The 7,963-nt window shown below is 38.4% G+C and overlaps 1 long non-coding RNA gene across 2 annotated transcripts; it reads right to left on the bottom strand.

The window, feature by feature from the left end:
- Positions 1-3,499: 3,499 nt before the first annotated feature.
- LOC308191353 lies at positions 3,500-7,690 on the bottom strand. 2 transcript variants are annotated; one of them, XR_013947910.1, is made up of 3 exons: positions 6,774-7,690; positions 6,265-6,387; positions 3,500-5,134 (listed from the first exon to the last, which is right to left on the bottom strand). It is a non-coding gene; the product is annotated as an uncharacterized lncRNA (long non-coding RNA). The 2 variants fall into 2 exon arrangements; XR_013947911.1 differs by lacking the exon at positions 6,774-7,690 and adding an exon at positions 6,530-6,640.
- Positions 7,691-7,963: the final 273 nt, after the last annotated feature.

Raw genomic sequence — 7,963 nt, 5'->3', positions numbered from 1 at the left:
AATAAAAATATTTTATTTGATTTATCCATTCTGCTTGAGACCATGAATCTTGAATTAACGTTGCAAGGTCAGGGAAGTTTAGGAATCCAATGGTCTCAAATGAATGTCAGTTAGCTAAGAGGTGCTCAAGGAGGGCCTATTAATAATGAAAGCCCCAGGCAAATGTATAATGCAAACCCTTCAGATCTCAACACAGAGATCATGTTCTCTTGAGAGTCATCTGATGAAGAGACATTTTGTTATAATGAAGAGAATATAATATACAGTAACAGAAAAATATGTATATCATTCATTCTATATGTGTGATTTTATGTGGCACTACAGCTATTGCTACATATGTAATAGTAAAAGAGATCAGTGGCAGCAGAGATAATGAAGACTTCAATAGTAAGACCATTTTCTTACCTAGATATTTTAATATTTTAAAGTAATTAAATTAAAATAAAATATATTTCAAGTAATTAATTTTATAATAATATTTTAAAATAATTAAATTAAATAATAGAGTGTATTAAAATATATACAAAGTCCAAGTAGACACTACTGTATGTCTGGTGATAATCTAAATACAGAAAAAAAAAATTGTTAGTGACCAGTCCTTCATCTGAGTTAGCAACAAAACTAACTTCCAAGAGAGGCACAAAAATGTGCTTAATCACTAGTATTTAATATGTTCAAATAAATTTATAAACCTTAAAATATAGTCCCTGTGATTTTACTAATTAGGATTTATTTTTTTCTGTATTTTATGAGCAGAGTGTGTCAGAGTCACATAGCAAATTAATAGGATAGTAGGATTAAAGTACAGAGTTTGCTGGTTCCTTAGCCAGCACTCAGAACTTGTGTTAGAATACAATTTTAATTTAAGATGGATAGCAAGAGATGTAGAAGGGCAGAAGTTATGCTCGCGTTCTTTGTGTAAGGACACATAACACAACGCTCTCCTCGAGACATGTACAGAACACCTGTGTTTTCCAGCGCCATGTGTGGGTCATCTTGCTGCTTGACTGGACTGAGCTACCTACAGGCACAGATACAGAACAAATTCAGCCAGGGCTGTATACAGACGTAGCTCGATGGTCTGAGGACATGGCACGAGGTGTGTTGATGCTGAAGAAGGACTATGTTCTTCCCTCTTTGCACACAAGTTAGGTGATGCAGGTGTGCAGCGCTGTTGGTGCCCACAGGCTTGTCCACATGGTCAGGGCAGCCAGGCTCAGGTGGGATCAGCGCTGATGGAAGCAGGTTTAGGCTGCCAAGGTTTGAATGGGTTTACTGAGGGATTTACATAGTGTGGATGAATGGATGTGGGATGCTGGCAGACGCATCAGCTTACACATTTTATGCATCCAGCTCACACATCTGGCCCTTATTTCCACCAGCTGCATCTGGTGTGTGGGCTTCAGGCACAGGAGGCTGGCTGCAGCACTCGGCTGCAGCCCAGGACTGTGTATGTCCTTTTGGCCATGGCCCAGCAACTGAGCTGGGGCAGCGTGCCTGTTTCTTGTGACCCAGCACGGTGGGGATAACCGCACCTGTGCCATGTGAGAAAATTGCAGCAGCCCGCTGCCACCTCCTGTCACCTTCCCAGGTCACTTTGGGCTGGGGGTCATGTCAGGGTTTCATCATCTTCACCAATGACAAACTGAGCCCATGTGAAATATTTTCTGGTGCCAAGGAGAGGTGTCAAGATCACTTTTGAGAATGACTGCTGAGTTCAGCTGTTTGTGTCTCAACATAATGGGTTAGGTTTTTTTGGTTCTCTTTACTCACTTTCAAGAAGGCAAAGAGACACTTCAGGTAAAGAGCTGGTGGTGCTCAAACACTTGAAGACATGTTGGGCCCAGCCATTTAGGCATTTTTCAAAAGGACTGTGTTTCATATGAACCTTCGCAATTTCTTTCTCCAAAGATAAGAAAAAGTAAGAACATATCTTATTTTAAACATTAAGCAACAAATAAGTTAATAATAATATTACAGTCACATCCATCTCCTAAATACATTTTGTATAAAGTATAGTAGGCATCACCTGTTGTGTAAATGTAAAGCTAGTGGCTGCAAGTCAGCAGCACTATCTTGCTACGTAACTATAGACTAGCATTACATTTTGTTTCTTTTATTTTCCTTGCTGGTAGATTATGTCATGGGCAGTATTGCACATAATCCTTTGGCAATGGCCAATCTTCCATCTTATTTTATTGCCTTACTGACTAATCTCTTATTGCTCTTTTTTAATAACAATCCACAAGATAAAAGAATGCAAATTACTAGGGATGCAGTTTATCAAAGTGAGTTATCTTGGGTCAGCCTGAATTACTTTAGTCTTGCTGGAATTCTTGTCCTGCACAGCGTTTACTTGGGCAACTGCTAAAACTTCCTATGTGTTTAGTTCCCTCAACCTCCTGTTTTATCAGTCTACCCTGATTAAGACAGAGAAAATCACAGATATATCATTTAAGATAGTTAATTTTCCTAACAGCTTCTAGTCCTGTACAGGAAAGGATGCTGCGAGGCTGTATTTGCCAAAGTACGTAAAAGGTAACCTTCTCGAGTCCCATGTGGTTCTCTTCTGGCTGGTCTTTAAAGAGAGGTTCCTATCCCGGTTTTGGGAAATGGAAGGAGTTTCTCTCTTGGGATTTAGTAAGAGGTTTACAATACGTTTATGTCATAGGGATCAGAACAAAGCAAAGAACAAATGTTTTTAGCTGGGATCAAATGCTTGGGGAATGTCCAGCATGGTGAGATATCTGAGAAAGACTGCTTAGAAAGCTATATCTTTCCCTTTACCAGCTTGTGGAAGAAAGCCAAGCATTTGTCATCTATCTTTATGTGATGTTTTAAGATTTTTATGCTGTTAGTTTTTAAAGCTGGTCCTGACATGAACTTGTGAGATGGGACTTCATCGAGATATGTCAGCTGGAGAATGTGCCTGCCAGCTTACATCTGCAGTTACAGAAACCATGGTTACTATAAAAGCAAAAATACAAAGCAACCATAATCCTATTCAAGGGTCTATGTAAATGCACAACATCCAACACAGACTACTTACATAGACAAGAGTTGTATGTAAACATCTAGAATGGTGAGGTTTTCACAGCACGTGGTAATACATGTACTTTATTAATAGTAGGGCCCATGTCAGCCAGACCCCAGAACTAAATCCTGAGAACCAAGTGGGTTACAGCTCTCAAAATACTGATAGTACTGATAAACAACTGAATTGGTTTTAGCATTTCATGTTGGTTCTAAGGAAACTGGTTAAACTGGCATCTCATGCAATTTTGGAATTTAATTTACAAACTCCATACTTCATTGCGAAGTTCTGGAAGCTTTCACCTACTTATGAAACACCTTGTGTAGACTTTGCATCTAATGTCATACACATAAGAGATGGGTTTTGTTTTGTTTTGTTTTGTTTGCTGTTGTTGTTTGATTGTTTGTTGTTTTTTAAGTGTTTAATGTTCCTGCTTGCAGCTGATTAACACTTTTAAATACCATGCTTCGATTATGACCACCCGAGGGGACACAAAGTACACTTCCATGGTCTGAAGGTTTTGGGCTGCATGATGCAAATCCATTTCAGAAGAGGTGAGCAGACTTCAGTCTTCTTCCCATGGCCTATTTTTCACAGTTGCTGAGCCCAGAAGGGTTCTCTATCACTTTCCAACATGTGCTCTCCTCTGAATGCAGCCACCACTGGGGCCATGACTAAGGAACGTGCCACAGAGTGTCTCTTCCTCATAGACTAGACCAGACTTTCAAAACATCCTAAAACATGAGTTTATAAAGACAACTGACTTTTTTCCCTAGGGGCAGAGATAAGACAATTCAGAACTCATTGAAGCAAACTGACAAGATGTTTAGAAAGAAAAATGCATTGTGGGGAGACAATCTGTCACATACCACCACAGGCACGTCACTTAAATTGTATAAGGAAGTTCTTCATCACTTTTAATGGGGAAAAAAAAGCAATTTGCCCACATTTTCCCCACTCTGATCTGACCTTTACTTCAGAGAGAGATTGGATCTAGGAACCAAAACTTTATTTACAAATGGCACAATAAAACCCACATAGCAATTGGTACTAGACATGTTTTTCTTGACCATATTCCTCTACTTGGTCTAAAAAAATAAAGTCTTTAATAATTAAATAATTAATGTCGAGCTAAAGAAATCCCCACATACAAAAGCTTCCCTAAAGATCCTTACTGAAAATTCCTTGCTGTTTTTGCCTTTGGCTATGTTATAGCCATTGCTTGTCTTTCAGAGTTTGAATGTCCTTGGTCTGAAAAATGGTGCTGACAGGACAACTTAAATGTAACAAATGTAATACAAAGAAGTCTGACTTTGTCATGGTCATTGTCTTGTTTCCACTGTGACTTGAAATTAGAAATGAGAAGGAGGTTTATGCTGGGGTTTAGTGAGAGATTTTTCACTTAAAAACATAATTAGGATATTGAAAAGTCTAACAAAAGATGAAGATTCAAATAGCATGGAGTTGAACAGCAGTGAGCAGAGAGCACTTTGGGGCATGGCTAATGAATAGCAGTCCAAAGAAAAAAGATGGATTAGAAAGACCAATAGTTCTCTCCATACTAATTTCCCAAATTTCTGTATATTCTTTAGAAAGGGGATTATTATTAATTAGGGTCTTGCTGCTCCTTTTTGAACTTTTATGTCATTAACTTGGCTAAGAAATGCTGTAATTAAACATGTTATGAGAAATGTGACATTATTCAAGTTACTATTCAGGCTATGGCTGCACATGTATAACTATGCTGAAGTCCTTAAGAAAAATAAAAAACATAAAGTAATTGAATATTTATTGTAGCCTTTCCACTAAACCATTAGAACTCCAATTTTCCCAGTTAAATTCCTCTCTTCGTGGGGACAGGGAGAGAGACAGCCACGTAACTGACACTGCAAATCAAATGCTCTCAAGCTGAAGTTGTAAAGGTAAGAGTACAGTTGATCAATGTGGAGTAGGATCAGTGCTGTAGCAGAACAAGGCAGTAATAGTTCTCCATCCATATTTCTCTGTTAGCAACACGTGGTGTCAATCTGTGCAAATGCCTCAGGCCTCTAATAGATGTTCATGCCTGGAACTGGGTCTTCTTCTCTCCTTCCCGAATTCCTAAACAAAACAAATAAACAATAAAAGAAAGAGGGAGCTAAATGTGTATGGAAAAGAGACAAACTCGCAAGTATGTTTTGAGTCTGGTCACCTTTCTCTTCACCCTGATATGGATCAGCTTTCTTAAGTGGTAATGGCCTTAGACGAGGAGACCTTTGCCTTCTCTCCCATACCACGACCAGGCCTGCATGGGTCCAGCACCCTAGGAGACTGCAGTAGCCTTGCTCTGGGGTAGGGATTAGTTTGGCAGTAATCTGACTCAGATCATCACAGGGGTTTGTTCAAACAGTACCTGATTCTTAATTGAAGTTATGGTCTTATTTTAATCTCTAGTTTTAGTATTCACTAAAAATCAATGGATTTATTTTATAAGTTTCTTATTACATAGGCATAAGTGAGAGAAAGATCAGATTAGAATATCAATCACTGAATATGTACTGTTGGTCTTTTTTGCTCCTGTGACCCACTCAAAGGGTGGAATAAAAGACTTCCTGAGGCTGGAATGCAGCATTTAAATCTTTACTGGTATGAAACTTTTAGTTCTAGACAAGATAGTGGGTCACTTCAGAAAAATTGTAGCTATCATAAATGTTTAAATTCTGCAGTTAAAAATATTTCATAGGTAAATGTCTAAACAGAACACCTAACACTTCAGAATTAGCTGCAGATATTCAAAATCATTCAACAATCACATTTATTTAGACATCAAAATCTAGACTATAGGAGTCCAAATCCATGCACTCATGTTTTAGTATTTATAGTTGGGAATTCAACATATTTAGAAGAGAGGAAAAAAAAAAAAAAAAAACTTGTGCCAAATCAAATTCACTTAGAATTTTCTCACATCTTCTGTTATTAACAGATGGATGGATAATTGGAATGAGAAACCAAAGCAGAGACTGAGAAAATGATTCAGAAACAAGTGTGAGAAATTAAGTACGAAGAAGAGAGAGAAGGGATGAAGACAAAAGAAACAAGATGAAATGGGATATTGTCTGGGAGAGAAATCTTTTCTGGCCAGACCTGTGGAAACTGAAGGCATAGTGATTATAATTTTGTTTGTAGATTGTTTCTGAACCACTGCCAATATCAGATAATTTAGCAATGGTAGGAGTTTAGGAATGACTTACCTTTTTCCTCTGTGGAAGGAAAATCACTTTGCATCACATTTTGTAGTGTTATAGAGCCTTTCATTGGATTCAGGTTGTAGCTGAAGCTCACGCCTAACGATAGCAGAAATCAGTTCTTGGGATCTGGCCACAACACAAACAAATCAAAAGAATTAGCAGAATAATATATATCTTCAGAAGACTAAAGTTCAACGCACACTCATGCAAATATAAAGATACCACTTATATAATCAGGGAACAGAAAAACCTGATGTTTTGAACATACCAAGATTTGAACAAGAGGAATCAAGCATAATGAGTGAAACAAGGAAATGAAAAACTTAATTATGCAAAATGAGTAGGACTGCTCGACTATTTTGACAGCCCTTTTGGAAAGAAAAGGATAACCCCTGTAAATTGAAGAGTAAAACAGGAGTTGTTTATGTAGGTGTTTGTTTAATGTAGGGGTTGTTAGGTTAGCTGGATTAGCAGTCATCATGTTCCATGACAAATGGAAAAGCTGACTTTACCTGAGAGTAGGAAAAGCTTCATGCCTCAGGGTATAGATGAGATGCAATCGGGCTCTGCTGGGTGATAACTTCATTTCAGGTACTTTGTGATAACTTGGTGGTGGTGTGCAGGTGAAAGGAATTACAGGCCTCCCAACCTCAGCCTTGAAGTCACAGGGATGGAAATGCCCTTTTGGGTCCTGTGGAGTTTTCGATAACAATCTCTGAGAACATGGGAAAAACATTCAGTGAGACGAGAATTAAACCCATACGCACTTCAGCCTGTATATTTTATGGCACTATATTTCTGCAGTTGTAGGGGGGCTGCTGTCCCTTATTGCAAGAGGCATCTTTCTTTGGATGTCAAGCTACTTTGCTCCAGATGTTTTTGTATCATTTGCAGCTCTGATTTCTCTCTCAAATAATAATGAACTTTAGATAGCAGGTGACCTTTTTAAATGCTGAAGTGATTCATTCCAGTTTGACTCATTCTCAAGTACTTCTTCCCATACCATCTCTCTTACGTTCAAACTGAGCATGATGGTTCAGCATTGGGAAGCTGAAGTAGACAGTGCAAGCAAAGTTGAAGCTATTATTGTTTCAATCACTAAAACCATTTTGGAAAACCTCCCAGGCTGTTCTAAGCTGTCTCTTCAGTCAATGGAAATGGAGGCCAAAAAAAAAGAAAAGGGCCTATGCTCCTGGGCTCTGCATCATTGCCATCTCCACTATCACCCCTTGCACTCTTCACTCACACTTAACACCAGATGGAGGGCTCTCTGAGACGATCACCTGCTTTGACCCTTTCTTTCTGTTCCTTCTGAATGCTGCAATATTAGAGCAGCCTGGCACAAAGTGCTTTGTGTTGATGCAGCAGTTTCTCAGATGTATACAGTACCTCAATTTTCTAAAAATAACCAAGGACAGGAAATGCTGAGCTAACTTCTTCCCCCTTCTATCGCACAACATTCAGTGGCATAAGTGAAAATGAGAATCTTAAAGCAACGTCTTTGATATAGATGCTCAGGGGAGTGGTTTAGAAATATATACTGCATTTTTTATTTGGTAAAAAATCCAGATTTCTTAATGCCCTGTTACATATCTGAAGCATTATGCACACATGCCTGAACAATTTGTTTAAGTCTATACATCATGCTGTTTCATCACTTACTTAAACTCAGTGAATTATTTCCCAGCCAGATTTTATTTTC

The sequence above is a fragment of the Anser brachyrhynchus genome (assembly GCF_964034855.1).
Source record: "Anser brachyrhynchus genome assembly, chromosome: 2".
In the NCBI taxonomy this organism is placed as follows: Eukaryota; Metazoa; Chordata; class Aves; order Anseriformes; family Anatidae; genus Anser; species Anser brachyrhynchus.
This window is presented reverse-complemented; position numbering and strand designations above follow the sequence as displayed.